Genomic DNA, 17158 nt, shown 5'->3' on the forward strand with positions numbered 1-17158 from the left:
GATTAGTTAACCTGGATCACAATGTACAAAACATCACAGTTGCCAAAGTCAATGTATACCAGTATCACCCTACCCTGGAGTTTGTTCTTGTTCTTACATTTTTTTTTTTCTTTTTGTTTTTTGAGACAGGATTTCACTGTGTTGCTTTGCTCCTTTCCTGGATCTCACTCTGTAGCCCAGGCTGGCTTCGAACTTACAGAGATCCACCTGCCTCTGCCCCTCGAATGCTGGGATTAAAGGCATGCACCACCACTGCCCGGCCTGTTCTTACATAATTCTTGAGCATGTGCAGACTTCAGAGGCCATTTTTCGTTCTTTCTCCGTATCACTCAGTGTGACATTCAAAGGCCTTTTAATAGGGCGGGCTGGATGGAGGAGAAGTGTGCAAAGCCGAGACTTGCGATAGAGGCCCTGAAGGGGCTTAGACCTAGGAATATAGACTCCAGGGAGCCACTGGAGAGAAGACCTAGAGGATGTACAAAAGCCCCTGTGCTGGCAGGGGGAAGACCTAGGTATCTTTGAGAGGACTCTGCTCACTTTCAGCATTTCTCTACATATTATTATTTCATTACATCTCCAGTGGGTTCTACTATGTTATTTCTTTTTTCTAGTATCACTGTTTTAATTTCTAAATCCATAAACAAGTTGGCCCGGATGGCGCTTTTATTTCTTAATTTATGTTGTATTTGCCTTTGCAGGAAGTAAGGTAGCTTTTTCCTGGTTAGCTTGGCTGTCCTACTGGGGGATTTGCTGCTGATATCACAGACCCTAAGTCCTTGGTCCTGGAAGGGCTCAAGCCTGGGCTTGGTCTCCCCTCATCCTCAGAGATCAGGGAGTGATGCTCCAGATCCCAGGCCTTGGCCCAGGGGATAGACTGTCTCTCACCTCTAACTGAGCCCTTTGTTCTTCGGTACTTGCTGCTCAGGGTTTAATAAAAACAACCCGGAACATGTTCTGAAAATGAAACACGTGAATGAATGTCTGTGTGTGCACACAGAGACCTTGTGGCCAGTTCACAAGAGAAACTCACATAGTAGGTGCAGGCAGAGTGTGCAACATGCCTCTCCACACACCCACTCGGTTCGCTCTTCTGTTCTGTTCTGTTGTCTGAACTCAAGCTTTGCCAGGTCCCTATGTCCCTTTGTCAGGTGCAGGGCCCAGTGCTACGACAGAAAGCTGATGGCTTCCTTCTCCCTCATGTGGGTCTTCTTTGACTTAATACACTCCCTCCCTCCCTCCCTCCCTCCCTCCCTCTCTCCCTCCCTCCGTGTGTGTGTGTGTGTGTGTGTGTGTGTGTGTGTGTGTGTGTGTGTGTTGTTTCCCAGGCTTGCCTTGAACTTGCAGTGTAGCTGAGGATGATTTCTTTGAACTCTTGATCCTAAGGCTTCCGCCTGCTGAGTGCTGATATTACAGCTCTGTGCCCCTGTGCCTAGATTGTGCGGTGCTGGGAATTGAACCCAGGGCTTTTGTGCTTTTTTTGGCTCTCTGTTTACCTCTCTGACTCACCCTTCCCAGTCCTGTCTTCAGCTCACCCACTTCATCTCCACAGCTCACCCAACTCATCTCTGGTATCTTCTGTGAGTGTTCCTATGGAGAGCTTCCTGTTCCGTGCCCCTGGCCAGCTAAAGCTTTCTCCTCCCGGAATTCCCCCAGTGCCTGCCGGCCTCTGTTCTCACATCTTCCCTGTTTACTGTTAATTGGCACCTCTTCCCCTCTCACCCCTAGAGGGTGGATGCTCTGCCTCATTATCCTCCTGTCTCTGAGATCTGGCTCCAATATAGTTAAGAAATCCTTGTTTGGATTAGTTTTTTTTTTTTATAGCATTCTAGAGGGCCATCCCCTATAGGAACATTATGATAGTCTTTATTTTGCCTATTAATACATATGCTGGCCTTGCCTTTCATTTATTTTGAAACGTGTAACTAAATAGAATGTAAGGTGCAGACCGTGGCACCTTCAGGTTGATATGCGAGGCAGGAGCTTTCCTGTCCTCAACAGGTGTGAGAGGATCTTCAGCACGGCGGGAAGTGATTGGCAGATCCCAGATCCCGATTGATGCCATTTCTCTTAACTGCCCCTCCCATGGAGCACACGGGCCTTTCCTCCCTAGCCATCCCAGTGTTAGTAGGTTTCGAATGTTTGTTTATTCCAAGCTTTCTTTAAATGTTCTGGACCTTAATACCTTTGTGTCCTTGAAAGGATTGTCTGTTCCTAAATTCAAAGCAAGCAAGCAAGCAAACATGAGACAAGACATTGTCAGAGATGCTTCCATTAAGATGTTCAGGGTACTGGTCCTTGCCTGAACAAACCTGATTACTGAAGTCAGTCAGTCTCCCTCTCTCCTACCTTCCCTCCTTCTCTCCTCTTGTTCTTCCTCCACCCCCTAATGTAATTTAAGAATTTTAAGAGAAAAAGATGTTCACAAGGGTTATAGAAGACTGGAGAGGAAAGTCAAAGTGTTTGGTGAATCAAGGCTAGACTGAATCTACTGACAGAAAAACCAGTAGTGTTCCCAGAGCTCTGCAGACTTAATCTGCAAATGTTGGTGAGACCGCTTCGCCCCTCTTGCTAGCCAGGCTGACATTTCCTTCTGCGTTTTGCACTAATCATTAATAACTATACTGTTGTCACAGCTCAAAACTTTCCCATTGACACTTCAATCATTTTGTAAAGATCTCAAATGTTCAACCTTTATAAAGCTAACCTTTAGTACTCTATTAAAATGTAAGAACCGCTTGATTCCCAGCAAATGCTCCGGCTACTGGATCATGAAAGCATTAGTTTGTGCCAAGGGCATGAGGCAGTACACTTGTTCCCTTTTAACAAATAATAAGAAGTTTGACTTTTCATTTACACATCCTGCCAATTGCTAACAAGTTTCCATCTCGTTCAAACACCAGATTGATCCTAAGAAATTGAAAATATTGATTTAACCCTCCGTCTGATTCCTACTGCAGGCACCTGCTAGCACAGCCTTAGCACATCCCAATTGCTTGGCCGTAATTCCTCAGGGGACCACTAATAACTACCACATCTGTCTTTTCATCTTTCGAAATTATGCTAGCAGTTGTCCAAGTCAATTGTGATTCATTTGATAGTGCTCTCCTCCAAGACATACTGCAACCAAATAGACTTGCTCACCAGTAATATATCTGATGACATAGTTAGCTCTCGTTAATTGACAGAATGATTCAGGCTTTTATGGATGGCATTAATTGGTCCCTCGTGTCCATGCAATAATTGACCAGACAGAAGCAGCAGCATTAGCTCTCATCCAGTCAGGCGAGTTTGGAGATGAGGTTACTGTAGTAAGGATGACAAAATGTCTGTGTTTTTAATCAAGACTTTATCAATGAGTTGGGGGAAAAAATAAAAAGAAGATTCAAGGGGGAATTCAGATCATCTTAATTTTGAACGTTGTGTTCCAGCCTGCAGAGATGCTCCAGAGTGCAGCTTGCCCATCTCCTTAGTCCTCAGGTGTCCTAGGGTCTAATTTAGGCAGCACTAGATGTCCCTGAACCCGAATCAAGGTGACATATAGGAGAACCTTAGGCAGCTGTTTGTGAAACTTGTCCTTAGGAACCCAATACCCAGGGCATGGCAAAATCTGAATACATGGAATTCATCTTCAAGCCTCTTAAAGAGGTCCAGAATGTTCCATTAGTGTTCTGAAGCTTAGTTGTCTCCTGTCACCATGATCCTGGGGAAACTCTACCCCCAACCCTTGACAAGATACAGCCCCCCCCCCCCCATTTTTCTCTCCAATGTATAAAATTGTTTTACAATGAGGCTGGGGAGATGGCTCAGCAGTGAAGGGCACCTGGTTTCTGGATCCCATGTCTGGAGGCTCATAGCCACCAGCAACTCCAGCTCTGAGGGAATCTGACACTCTGGTGCCCTCTTCTGTCATTGGCAGTCACTTGCACACACCTGCACATACACACATGCAAATATAAAAAAGTGAACAAAAAACAAAAGCTATATGTAAGTAAGTAAGTCCTGCTGTTTATCCCCCCACACACACACCTGTTTAGCCATACATACTGGATAATCCCAAGTGATGATTTTAATTTATATTGTTTTTTGACTTGGTGTGCTTTTTGTCATAATAGCCATTCTTCAGTTTTCAAAAGGCCCTGCGGTGCCTCCACTGTATTTTCTAGACGGAATTAGCAGGCTCTTCTTTGTGTTGTAGGTTGGTGACTTGTTCATAGAACAGACCTGGAGCTTGCCTTGGGCCAGCCAGGGCTCTGTTTGATGGCTTGACACATGTAATTATGTAAGGGCTTAATAAATGTCTTCTGAATTGAGTTGCAATCATTACCTTTTGAGGAATGAGAATTTGAAGTTGGAGTCCAAGAAGGACAGCTTGGATCAAATTGGATATTGTGAAATCCTGTGAGTAAATGGCTGGCCACCAGCCCTGGGACATTATTACAGTGTGATGTAAAACTATTTGAGGTATGGGAGGCAAATCAGTTTCTCTGTGGAAAGGAGAGGACAAGGTGAGGTATGAGGCAGAGTTGATTTTTTTGTTTTGTTTTGTTTTTTCCTGGTGATTGGTTAGCGTAGACTCTTCACACTGTCTTAGTTCCCTGTGCTGTGGGTGCCTCACGCTCACCAGGATAGGCAGTGGGAGCTGACAGACCACACTACCGTGTCACGATCAGCTGTGCTGTGGGTAAATCCTCCATAGGTCGTAGGCTCTGCTTCCTCCCCAGTCAGATGGAATGGCATGGCCTAGGCTTGAAATTGTCACTGTAGTGAGGAGCTGACTGGACCTGTGTTGACAAGGCCTGAGGGTACACACAGCAGAATTTCCACAAATGATTCTTGGTGTTGATTAAACAGAAGGCTTTTTATTGTGGTGATGTTACGTTTTTAAGTGACATTTTATTTACCCTGTGCACACGCAGGTGAGTGCCACGTTGGGTACGTAGTGCCAGAGGACAGCTTATGGGAGGGAGTCTGTTCTTTCCTTTCTGTCCCATGGGTCCTGGGAACTGAACTCGGATCGCTGGGCTTGCCTACAAGCACCTTTACCCATCTCATTAGCTGAAGAGGGCTTTGAACTCCTTCCTGCCTCCCGTTCCTGAGTGCCAGGACCACAGGTGTATACTGCTGTGTCTGGTGTATGTGGTGCTGGGGATCAAACCCAGGCCTTAGTTCATGCTCAGTGAGGCCCTGACTGACCCAGCGATGTCCCTAGCCCTGGAAATCCTCCCTCCACTTGCTTGGGGCTTCCATGGTCCCAGAAAGCACACTTTTCTTATCTAGGACCCAAGAGCAGTCCTGAGCGTGCAGCGGGCAAACCGTGCTTTTCTGGTTGGTTGGTTGGTTGGTTGGTTGATTTGTTTGACACAGGGTCTCATGCGTGGCGTTGCCTGGTCTGGAACTCATATAGACTTCGTAGAGATCCCCCTGCCTTTGCTTCCTGAGTGCTGGGATTAAAGGCCTGCACCATCATGACCCACCAGACCTCACTCTTCTAACTGGAAAACATGCAACCCTACGTATGACAGAATTGGGGGGGGGGTCACTGTTGTGGGGTAGATCTGGCAGGAGCAGTCGAGTTCCACATTATTTATTCCTCAGGGTGTTTTCATACTGGTCAGAGATGGCATCTGCTTCTCAGTGAGATTATAAATGGTGAAATGAGCCGGGCCGTGGTGGCAAGCGCCTTTCTTACCAATATTTAGGAGCAGAGGTGGAGACATCTCTGAATTTCAGGACAGCCTGGGTTATACAGAGAAACCTTGTCTGGACACTGCCCCCACCCCCCAGTGGTGAAATGAACAGGTGTGTACGAGTTCAGTGCTACCACTCTGCAGTGTGTGCAAAGTGGCACCATTTACCTCACCATAAAGCTACCAATCAAAAAACAAAACAAAGTTTGTTAAACAACACCTAACCTTCCCCAACCCCCCCCCCAAAAAAAACAACAACAACAAAAAAAAAAAAAACCCTGCCATCTGTTCCTCTTCCTGTGTTGTTGGCTAATGGGGTTGTCTATTGTAGCTTGAAGGAGTTCAGCCAGAATGCTTATTCTTCATCCCAAACTGGGCCTTAGGGTACAGGATAGGATAATAGAGAATAGGTCCAAGGACAGAGAGGGCTTGAGGAGTTCAGTAGACCCTTGGGTTAGGGCGCTTGGCATCAAGAGGTAGCCAGAAGGAAATGACTGCCTTCTGTTAGGTCATTGACAAAGTAGTCAAAACTTCCCTCTTCCCTGCGGTGCCTGGAATGGGTTCCTGTATTGGAGCAGGCTCGCTTTCATGACTTGGCTTTGACTTACATGCTCATGAGATGTGAACCAGCAGCAAATCAAGCTGGATCTACCTGCCTGCCTCCCCAGTGCTGAGGTCATCAGTGTGCTCTACCACATGGGCTTTTACTCAGGTCTGCCCTGCTGTCCCAGCTTGAGGCTGGCTGTATTTATCCTGGTGGTCCCAGGACAGCTTCTCTGCTTTGACAGTGGTTGTGAGAAACCTTGACCACTTCTTGGACACGGCAGGGTACAAGCTACATTTGTCATAACAAGACCTGCTGTTTCACAGGGCTACAGAGATGGCTCAGTGGTTAAGAGCTAGTGCCACTCTGCAGAAGACTGGAGTTCAGTTCCCCAAGTCCAAGTTAAGTGAATCACAATTGCCTGTGACTCCAGCTCCAGGGGATCTGACTCTGCTGTCAGACTCTTTAACGTGTGTGTGTGTGTGTGTGTGTGTGTGTGTGTGTGTGTGTGTGTGTACGCACACACACAGGCAGACAATTACAAATAGTAAAAAAAGACGTTTGAAAAAGATCCATTTTTCCTTTGCAAAGATAACCTTTGAAGTCATTGCTTTGTGAAATGCAGATTTCCTTTAATCCAACTAAATCAGCATCTTCATAGTTTTTATGTTTAGCAATTAAACACGAGTTAATTAATGCTGAACATCCCGTAGTGACTCTTTCCCTCTAGCCAAGCAGCCACATATACCCTAGTGCAAAGGCAAACAGCTTAATTAACTTACCTTCATCCACTGTCAGTCATCTGGAAATGAACTATTTATAATACTCAGGAGTGTACACCACTAGCAGAGTTTAAATCTGCTCAGGGTTGCAAGGAACCAACATGATTACTTCCCACCCACTCCTCTGTAGGGCTTCTTTTCTGCTGATCTTTCATGCTTGCAGTCCCAGCATTTGGGAAGTGGAGGGAGGGGGATCAGAAGTTTTAAGGTTTCATCTTGGGAGATGACTAAGAGGGTAAAGAGCTTGTCATGTAAGTATGAGGACTTGATTTTGGATCCCAAGCACCTACATACAGGTGGGGAGATGGTCTGCCTTTAATCCCAAAATTTGAGAGGTGGAAATGAACTATTTATAATGCTGGAATTTAACTTATAATTTGGAAATTAACTGTTTAATTAGTCTAGCAAAGGTGGCTAGCTACACTAGTGGAATCTGTGTACCTAGAGGTCCCCAGTGCCAACCTGTTGGGGTCCAGAGAGGTCTCCTAGTGAGATCTGAGCTTGCTTTATACAGCAGGGCTGCATAAAGGGATGGATTGACCGTGTGCATGGTTACTAAGTATTTGGAAGGGTCTGCACTTGGCTAGGCTATGCTAAGGGGAGGTCTTTTGCTCCACCCCTTGGTGTTTTTATAAAAGCCCTTTAGAAGAGACAGAAGGGCCTGGTGGGTCTTGATCCAGGCTCCCCCGAGACTATCCTGTGTTTCTGTCTCTCTCCTCTATATTTCTATCTAAATATTTCTCACTTCTCCCTGCTCAAGTGTACCTTGGGGGAAAAAGTGGGGCAGGCCCCCTCCACACACCTCAGATTTTCACACCTGTGCACACACACACATAAGCACACAATATCCACTCAGACATACATGTAAGTACACACACTCAGACACACACCACATACCTGGAAAAGAAAAAAGAGTCTAAGATCATTCTCAGATAAAGAATGAGTTTGAGGCTAGCCTGGCTATACAAGACCATCTCAAAACAACAACAACAACAACAACAACAACAACAACAGCAAAGAGCAGTTTCTCATCACACTGTAGCATTGTGTTTCAAGTTCTTAGCCATGGCAAAGACTCAAAGGCTCCCACACTGTGGTAAGTGTGGAGTGGGCAGTGCTGGACATTGGGATGGTGGTGTCTGTCACTCAGGTTGAGTCCGTGTAGAAGCTATCAATAGTTTGGATTAGTCTGGGGCTGTCACACTGTCGATGACCTGAGAATAAACAGCACATTGTTCTGAATGTCACTAGGTGGTGGCATCCTCCTAAATGTTTCAGGGAAGGTGGTGCCTTTCTAATAGTGAACCTGGAGTGTCATGGAGCGACAGTGTTGAGTTCAAGGTCATCTTCAGCTATGTAGCAAGTTTGAGGCCAGCCTAGTGAGACCACAGTCAGTCATCTTCTCCTAGTCTGGAAGCCGGAGTCCAAGGCCTGGATGCCTTTTCCCACGGCTGTTCTTGCCTGGTTTTCTGTGTCCATACATAGTCTGTCCTCTGAGCACAGGCCTCCCCGTTGTCTCTTCTTCTTAGAAAGGACATCATCTCTATCTGGTCAGATCCTCTCACCTCTTTATCCTCACTGATCTTCCCGAAGTTGTTCTCTGACCTTTATATGTATCCTCCCCTTTGTACCCCTAAACCCCAAAGAAAAGAAAATAAAGAAGAAAAAACTATCAAACAAACAAATAAAAAAGAATAAGTCAGGCCCCAGTTCTTCCTGGCTATAAAGGGCTCAGTGTGTGTCTCTTGGTATCTCTTTGCTTTCATTTTCTCATCTGTGACATTGTCTGATAAACCTCAGGTGTCTTCTGGAGTCAGGCACTCTGTCTTCAGGGTTCCTCCCAGTCAGTCAGGGCAGTTGCAGATACTCTGAGTGTTCACGCTTTGGGTTTTGAATGATAATGTTTTGTAATTAGGAGGCTTGGAGAGATGAGTCTCTCTCTCTCTCTCTCTCTCTCTCTCTCACACACACACACACACACACACACACACACACACACACACACACACACACACACAATTACAGCGTTTCTCAGCAGAAAGAATGTGTGTGGCTCAAATTGGGGAAATAGCCTGATAAATTTCTTTGATAGAAAACATGTCACCACAGAAGCAGCTCATAGAAAGAAAAGAAAAAAGAAAGCTCTGAACATTGCTGTTCACAGACACGCATGGGGAAATTCCTAAGTAAGCCTTTTTTTTGGAAATAGTATTTTCATTCCAAGTTAGTTTAAAAAGAACCCAATTAGAAAAGTACTGCCTATACTACTTGTATTTCTGGTTCATTAGTTCTGGGAAGTTATTGGTCATGTCTTCTGTGCTAGGCAATATCTTGGGAACTTGGGGATACAGAAGTTGTTACAGGAAAACACACTTGCCATGAAGCGTCTCAGATGGGTAGACATGTGTCTTTGACACCACGAACAAGTGAGGCTTTGAAAGCAGAAGGGTCTCTAACAGCACACAGTGGAGGCTTTATTTCAGTTGGTTCTTGGCAGGCGGATGGGGGTTTGCGGGTAGCAAGCAGTGATCACATTCTCTGTAGCACGTTCATAGTGTAGTGGTCTGTTGTAGGGACCCTAGTAATGAGTTAGAGATGAGGAAGGCCACAAAGCAAGACTTGATTGAATGAAAGAGAGAATGGTTAGTCTCGGGAGGAAAACAGGCGGAAATGGTGAAGGCTGAGAAGCAGCCATGCAGGATGCTGGGCAGATTGTAGGTACTGCCTGCTCACGCTGGAGCAACTCCCAGACAAGGGGGAGTGATCTGCAGGTGCTCCATGAGTGAGTTTGTGTGGACTCAGGAAACCTGCTTTTCCTTTGAAACCTCTAGTGCCTAGAATTCAGTGGTTCTAGGCAGTAGCATGCTGACATTTTATAACTGTGTGTATGCACACATGCACACCCCTCAACACTACATGGTGATATCACTAATGTCAAGCATTTGTGTCAATGCAGTTTTCAAATACTAAAATATGCTACGATTTTTATTGTCAATTCTATATAGGCCATTGATTGTCATGAAATACTTGCATTGGATTCCTTTTTCCTCCAAATCTTGTACTGGTAGCTCAGCAGCTACCAGACAGGTAAGTAACCACCCTCCACCTCAGACCTTACAAACATACAGGGAAGTGTCTGTGTTTCCTCCCTTATTTCCTCTCCCCGAAAGGCTCTGCTGTGCCACCTTCTCTAACCATGTATCACCACCCAGCCACTCCCCTGGGTTTCACTTCCATTTGGAGTGAGACTGATGAGTAGGCAGCCCCTGAGAACATATGTTAGCATGTTAGAGGTGTCATGTAGTGTGTATGTACGAGTGCGTATGTGGCTCGTGGTGTGTCTTTACCCAGCATCACACCGTTGAGCTTTGAGCTCTTTTAAAGGGTTTAACTCGGTTACTTCTCTTTTCCCTCTCCACTGTGTCTGCCTTTATCTCTTTTCAAGCCCCTCTCTTCCTCCTCGCTCCTTATTTCCTTTATGTGCTGCTGGGTGTCATCTTTTACTCCCTTGGGTTCAGTACTCAGAACTGTGACCTTGGAGTCTGCTCTGCTAGACTCTGCACAGCCCGCGGCCTCCTGGAGAGCTGCTCCACACGGATGGCTCTTATTCTCAAGTTCATCTATTCAAGATGCAGCTTACTGCCTCCCTGCTTTTGCCTCCTTCTCCTGTGGTATTCTTTGTTTCCAAGAATTGTGGAGCTGAAAGTGCCAGGTGCCACTGAAATCCATCCATCTTTTCTCCATTCCTTTCCATCTGTATTCTCAGTTCCATTTCCTTTTGTTTTGTCCCGTCCTATCTTGGGGTCTTATTTTGTAGCCCAAAGTAGCCTGGAACCTATGTAGCACCTGCTAGCCTTGAACTCACAGCAGTCCTCCTGCCTCAGCCTCCCAAGTGCTAGGATTAAAGGTTTATGCCACCAGGCCGGGCTGATGACCTTTCTTTGTATCCATATTGAGGAAGTCGTGAAGGTGGCTCCCCCGTCTTGCTTTCTCCAGTGTGTAGGTGTTTGGGCAATCCTTTCTTGAGTGCATGTGTACCCATCCACAGGATGGAGCCTGACTTCCTGGTACAGCTCTCCCAAAGTTCTCCTTCTCTTGTCTGACAGAAGCCTTATGCTGAGATGCTCAGTGAACGGCAGGAGTGGTCTAACTCGCTTCTGCATGGAGCTAAATAGACACTCAGTTGTGTTCATATAAAGATGTCAGTAAATCAGTCAGCATTCTTATATTGGGATGATTATTTGTGGTAATGTTTCCCACTTAACTTTCACATGTTTATCTTCATGAAGTAAGTGTCCATCTGTAATGGTTAATATTGGTTGTCAACTTAACAGGAAGAGTCAAATCTGGGTACATCTGGACATTCTGGACTGGGTCATTTGCAATGGGCAGACTCACGTGAAATGTGCGCAGCTCCGTTCCATGGGTTGAGACCTTGTACTGAATAGGCAGGAGGAAGCCAGCTCTGTTTCCTGGCTGCATTTGCTGTGTGGACATCTGATTGACATTCCTTCCCTCTGCTGGTGGACTGTACCCTTAAACTGTGGGCCCAAACAAAGCCTTCAATTGCTTGTCAGAACAATGAGAAGCATCATTAACACAGTGTCTAGGCTGGCTGTATGCACTTCGTGAACTGAGACACTATCTCTGTTGAGAGTAGGGGGTGCCCCGAATGTCTGTCTGTCTGTCTGTCTGTCTGTCTCCCTCTCCCTCCCTCCCTCCCTCCCTCCCTCCCTCCCTCCCTCCCTCCCTCCCTCCCTCCCTCCCTCCCTCCCTCCCTCCCCCCCCATACAGTGGCACTCAGAATTCTGATAGACATTTGACAGCACCTCTTGGGGCTTTCATGGGATGCAGGGGTGTGCACAGGAAACACTTCCTGTCCTTCAGCTAGGTTGTCCTGGGGCTAGGCCTGTCTGAAAAGTGAAATAGAATACCTTCTCCCTTCAGTCATTGACTGTAGCCACCAGGAGCTTGTTCCTGTCTGACAAAGTCTTTTAGCTTGAAAACCTGCTATGTGTGAGGGTATCCTGTGGTTGCAGAGGGACCTACAAAACTAGTTTATTCGGAGATTTTAAGAAGCGGGGAGGGCCAGTTAATAAGGAAAGCTCTGAAAAATACTTAGCCATTGTGCTGTGCCTTTCCCCCACCTACATTTGCTGTCCACCGTGGCAAGGGAGGATGCGACCCAGCGGATGCCTTTCTTCTAGTCCCGCTAGCTGCCACATGCTCCGTCAGTAGTCACTGGTGCCCCAGTCTCCTTACAGTAGTGTGCTTGAGAAGACAGTTCCGGAACGAGAAGTGAGTGTGTTACCTTAGCAGGTAGACACCCTTCTTCAGAGCTTTTCATTCTGCAGAGAGAAGCTGGGGGCCTGCTGGTTCCCGTGCTGGTTTTGTCGAGTTTGGCTTGGAATGGGAGCCTCCTTTGTGAGCCCTCTGGGCTGTTGATGGGGCAGACGCCCTTGCCTTGGTTTGTACTCTTGAAACAGTGTTCTGTTCAGAAGGAAATGGGAGGGTTGTTCATTGAAGGTCCCCAATACCGCTGGGACTGCTTTCTGTTGCTGTCTGGATGTGTTTGGAGGGTATGCAAAAGTAGCCAGAAGGGACAGCAGCGTAGAGCTCTGAAGAAACTAAGACTAAACAGTTAGTAATTTTGCCATAAGCTAGCATTGTTAATGGGAGAGTTCTAATCTGTACTTTTCTCTGCAATTTTCTGTTCACGTGGAGGAAAAGTCTCTTTTAAATTATATTGTGACCTCATGAAATACAGTTGTCAGAGTTATAGATGTTCTAGAACTGTCGTCAGGGCTTGGGGAGGTGGCTCAGGTTGGAAAGAAACTGCTGTGCAGCCATGGAGACCTGGGTTTGGATCTTAAGCCATATTAAAAACTGGGTTTAGCCACCCTTGCTTCTAATCCTAGTTCTGGGGAGGCAGAGGGAAGGGGAGTGCTGGAGCTGAATGTGTGCCCCAGGTAGAGAGCATTGAGAAGACACTCATGTCAACTTCTGGCGCGCACGTGCACACACACACACATGTACATGCATGCAATATATTCAGATTCTTTAGTCTCTGAATTCTGCTAAGTCAAAATGTTACCAACCCTCAAACCGCTCCTATAACACATAGAAAAAAAACCAGACTAGTGTTAATCACAGGAGCCTATTATGTTGATATATAGCTTGTCATAACACATTATAATATTACAGCAAATATATTTAACTCACTGAACGTTCTCAGGGGGCTCCTAACTCCCGTTCAGATTGTTCTCTGAGCTTCTACTGCAAGGTCTAGCTAGCTGCAGAGCCTTGTGATTCTACCCCGTCACTTTTGCTAAAGACCAAGATTTAGAATCCCTTTTCGGGGGGGGGGGGGGGGGGGGATCAGTGCACTGCTTGCCTTTACTTAAAAGTCTGTCTGGTTTTGTTAGCACCTGCAAACAGGAAGTTGAGATTTGAGGAGAAACCTTTGGCAGTATCCACCAAGCTCGCTGGCGAGCAAGAGTCTCTGTTGCCTTGGAAACCACACTGCTGTCTCCTGCATTAATGGAGAATTGGTGGACTTCCGGAGGCACTCTTGTTCAGGCTTGTAAATCTTTCCAGAGAAATGAAGGTTGACTTTTAAGACATTTCTCTGTCCTCTCTCAAGCATCTCTCACCCCCACCCAGGCTCTTCATGAGCTCAAGAAATTATATGTGGCTTCAGAGCTAGTGGTTTCTGTCTGGCAAGAATGTCTGAAGGCCGTTTCCTTCCCTTCATGCTTAAATCACGTTTATTCCAGCCCGCTTTGCTCCATAAATGACTTTTTAAAAGTTATTGTGCGCCTATTAGAATTATGTGGATTGAAAATAAAGGAAGAAGGAATGGAGGCATCAGCCATGACATGCATTGAAAACCTTCTCATGCTGGAAGGGTGTGCCATGCTTCTAAACCGCTCTTGACTTAAACCTTCTAAATTTCCCTAACGCTTTGTTTCTTCTCATTCCAATGAGGCACCTTAAGATAATGTCCTGGATGTTTTAAAAGTAAACCGGCCCCCTGGACTCCCTCCTCCACATTTCCCCCCAGCTAATTGTTTATCTGGGAGAATGCAAATGGTGGTTTTAAGTCTTCTAAGTCATCCATCATGCCTGGCAGCCTCCATTGTCTCAGTTTTGGGTTTGAGCCAAGCCAGACTCTTTCTGTTGGTCCGTGGGGGTGGGGGTGGGGGTGGGGGGAGATTTGTTCATCAGGCTCTGCCAGATCTGTTCTTGGGTAGCTGAGCCCTGGTGTGAGCGGATCCTTGCAGGCATGTCAGTTGTCATTCCATGCACTGGGAAAAGGAACTCATGCGTGCTTGTTTTCTTAGGTCACATTAATAGGAAGTAGCTCCCTATTTCAAGTAGAAGAGGCGGGGCTTGCTCTCTGCCTGTGTCAGAGTTCTTGTTAGTTTTTTAAATGCATTTTTGTGGATGTAATAAAATACTGTTTATAGTCAGCTACAAAATAAGTAATTACTGTGCAGCCAATGAAATTCAATATAGGTTTGTCGCGGTTTTTTGAATTTTAATTAAACCAGTCTTCGAGTAAATGAGAAACGCTGCCGCTTTTGTTGTGACAAGTGACATTGACAAAATATTAATCTAATGGTTCGTTTGTCTGTAGGCTCTAGGAGTGGGATTTGTTATTTTAGTTTGTGCTTTCTGAAGTGCATGGAGAAGAAGAAGCTCTTTAAAGCCACATGAACTGAGAGCGCCATGTATGGAATATTCCATCGCTGATAACTCGCCAGCCACAATTGCATGTGTCTCCTTTATGGCATGGAAAAAATTTTATGTTTTTAAACCAGATGTCTCTGTGGCTTACTTTTTTTCATATCGGTAAAACTGTAGCTGGGATAAATAACCAACTATTGACTACAAAGCCTAATATTAAAGAGTAACCAGCCCATGTTTCTGTTACATCATTTCCTTTTTATTTTACTTTATAAATTACCTTGTGGCTTAAAAATGACATCTTCGTGGTGGTAGAGGATTCTTTTTATGGCTGAATTATTTAAGTCATTTTCTCTGGAGATTCTTTTAACTTGACCTTAGATAATCATCTGGAAATAACGTATATTAGGCATTTTAAAATGAATATTCTTTCTGTCAATTTCTTGTTCTCCCTCATGGGACCAGGATTTGATATGTAAAAGCACAGTTTAATTATAGGTTCTTTTAGTTCTGAGTCCTTATTACAAAACAAATTTTCATCAAAAGGTAAAAATCTTAACATTTTCTCATCGTTAGAGCTGACCTAAAGCCCAAAGGTTTAAGCGTGTTAGGAACTTGTGACAGAATGGAGTGGCTACTACTTTTCCTGTGTGTTTGTGAGTCAGCTGAAAACAACACTGTTCGGTTCCCGTGAACACTTACTTGCCTGATTAGACTGCTGCCGCCTCCATCACCGCTGCCACCATCAGATTGTGCGGGCTTGGGGATGTGCTTGGGAGTGCAAGACGATTGATTCTGGACCTCCAAGTACAGCAGCAGAAAAACCTGCAAAGCAACATGTCTAGAGCTTGTGCCGACTCTGAGTGCCAGATCAACCCCTGTATTTTTTCAGGGATGCTAACCCTCTTGTAACTGCTAAATTGGATTTGTTGCTGAATGAAGTATCAGCTGCTGTTGGACAAGGCCATAAAAGCCAGCCGGCTGGCCCCTTTGTAGGCACGGCTTAGCCAACGATTGATATGTTTTAGCACTTTCAGAATTATTGTGATTAGGAGGAAACCATTCTGAATGAGCGAGAAGAAAGGGGGAAGGACATACAGCCACAGCTGGTGAGCAGCATGTGTTTGCAAAGAGGAAGTCGCTATTATGGCTTTCTCCTGGTTCCTGCCCTGAGTGACGAGTGTGAAATCTTTAGAGGAGGAAGCCGTATCTCTACTCCCTCCACCGGACTTACTCCGTAGTCCGGCCAGAGGCATCTGGAATGTTGTGGACTTGAGAAGTCTGTGCATTTAGAGTTGGGGCATGCACATCCTCACAAAGCCTGTGCCTAACAGTGCTGGGCTCCACATGCGGATTAATTGAGTTAATTAACTGTAGAGATTTCAGTAGTAACAACAATGACCTGTCTTTCATTTTCCACACCTTAAGACATGCTTAGATTATGGCACTGTGTCCTCTGGCCTAATTGTGTTCCTGCAGGCTGAATGGGAAGACACTGAACCTGGTTAAGAGTTTAGACTGCCTAGGTACTGACAATGATTTTAGAATGAGCATATTTTTAGGTACTACCTGGCCCAGGAACTTTTGCACAGATCTTGGGCCAGCCAAGAGGCAGCAATTTGAGTGGATCAGAGTGATGCAGCTTTCCCAGCACTTCCAAATGCACATGGATGGGTTGTCTCTCTGGCATTCCCCGAGGGCACCCCATTCCCGTTCAGAGTTTGCTCAGCAATACAGCTCAGGAAAGAGGCCCGCTTGCCAGGTCCTGGGGAGAGCCTTTCCAAGCCTGTGAAAAGCACGAAGCATCTAGCAGCCGAGCCTGCTTACAGCTGGCCCTCCTGGCCCTCTGCTAGCTTTGATCTGCGAATCAGGCCGCACCATGAATGCCCTTATTGTCATGTTATGTGTACACAGTGTGTGAATTATTGAAAATAGGGAGGCCTGGGCCTCATCTGGTAGAGATTACAGTGCAGGCATGCTGGGCGAAGGTCTGTAATTGAAAATCCCCAGATGCTGTTTATTTGCCCTTTGTCACATGACCTGCAGCAGGAAGATTGTCTGAACAAAACTGTTGCCTGCGCTGAGAGTGGAGCCTGCCATCCCCCACCCCAGAGCCTCCACAGGCGCAGTCAGTACACAGCTTAAACACCTGCCCGAAGGATTTTAAAAGGCTTAAAATAGAGTCGCTCCTAGCATTTAAATAGAAGGCATCTTGCTTGTTGGTTTAAACTGCTTAAGCGGTTGTTGACTTGTGGAACCTTCTATCCACACAAGGGTTTGCTGGATAATTTCACTTGGAGATATCTTCACAAAGCAATATTCAAGGCTAGAGCCATATAAGGATATGACGTTTGGGCTCTTGAGTGTAGTGAATGAGCTAGCAGATGTATATTCCTTCTATCTTTAGAAAACATTGTGGCTACCCAGAATGTGGCCCTGAGTTAGTGAGTTGATTC

At 45.8% G+C, this 17158-nt stretch overlaps 1 protein-coding gene and 1 long non-coding RNA gene across 10 annotated transcripts in view; one reads left to right on the forward strand and one right to left on the reverse strand.

The window, feature by feature from the left end:
• Positions 1-17158, forward strand: part of Tead1 (TEA domain transcription factor 1) — a 237042-nt gene that overhangs the window by 138417 nt on the left and 81467 nt on the right. The gene's annotated exons all lie outside the window — the stretch shown is intronic.
• On the reverse strand, positions 9270-12742 carry LOC121831085 (uncharacterized). The gene is made up of 2 exons (XR_013044182.1): positions 12325-12742; positions 9270-11554 (listed from the first exon to the last, which is right to left on the reverse strand). It is a non-coding gene; the product is annotated as an uncharacterized LOC121831085 (long non-coding RNA).

The sequence above is a fragment of the Peromyscus maniculatus genome, chromosome 1, assembly GCF_049852395.1.
Source record: "Peromyscus maniculatus bairdii isolate BWxNUB_F1_BW_parent chromosome 1, HU_Pman_BW_mat_3.1, whole genome shotgun sequence".
Classification (NCBI taxonomy): domain Eukaryota; kingdom Metazoa; phylum Chordata; class Mammalia; order Rodentia; family Cricetidae; genus Peromyscus; species Peromyscus maniculatus.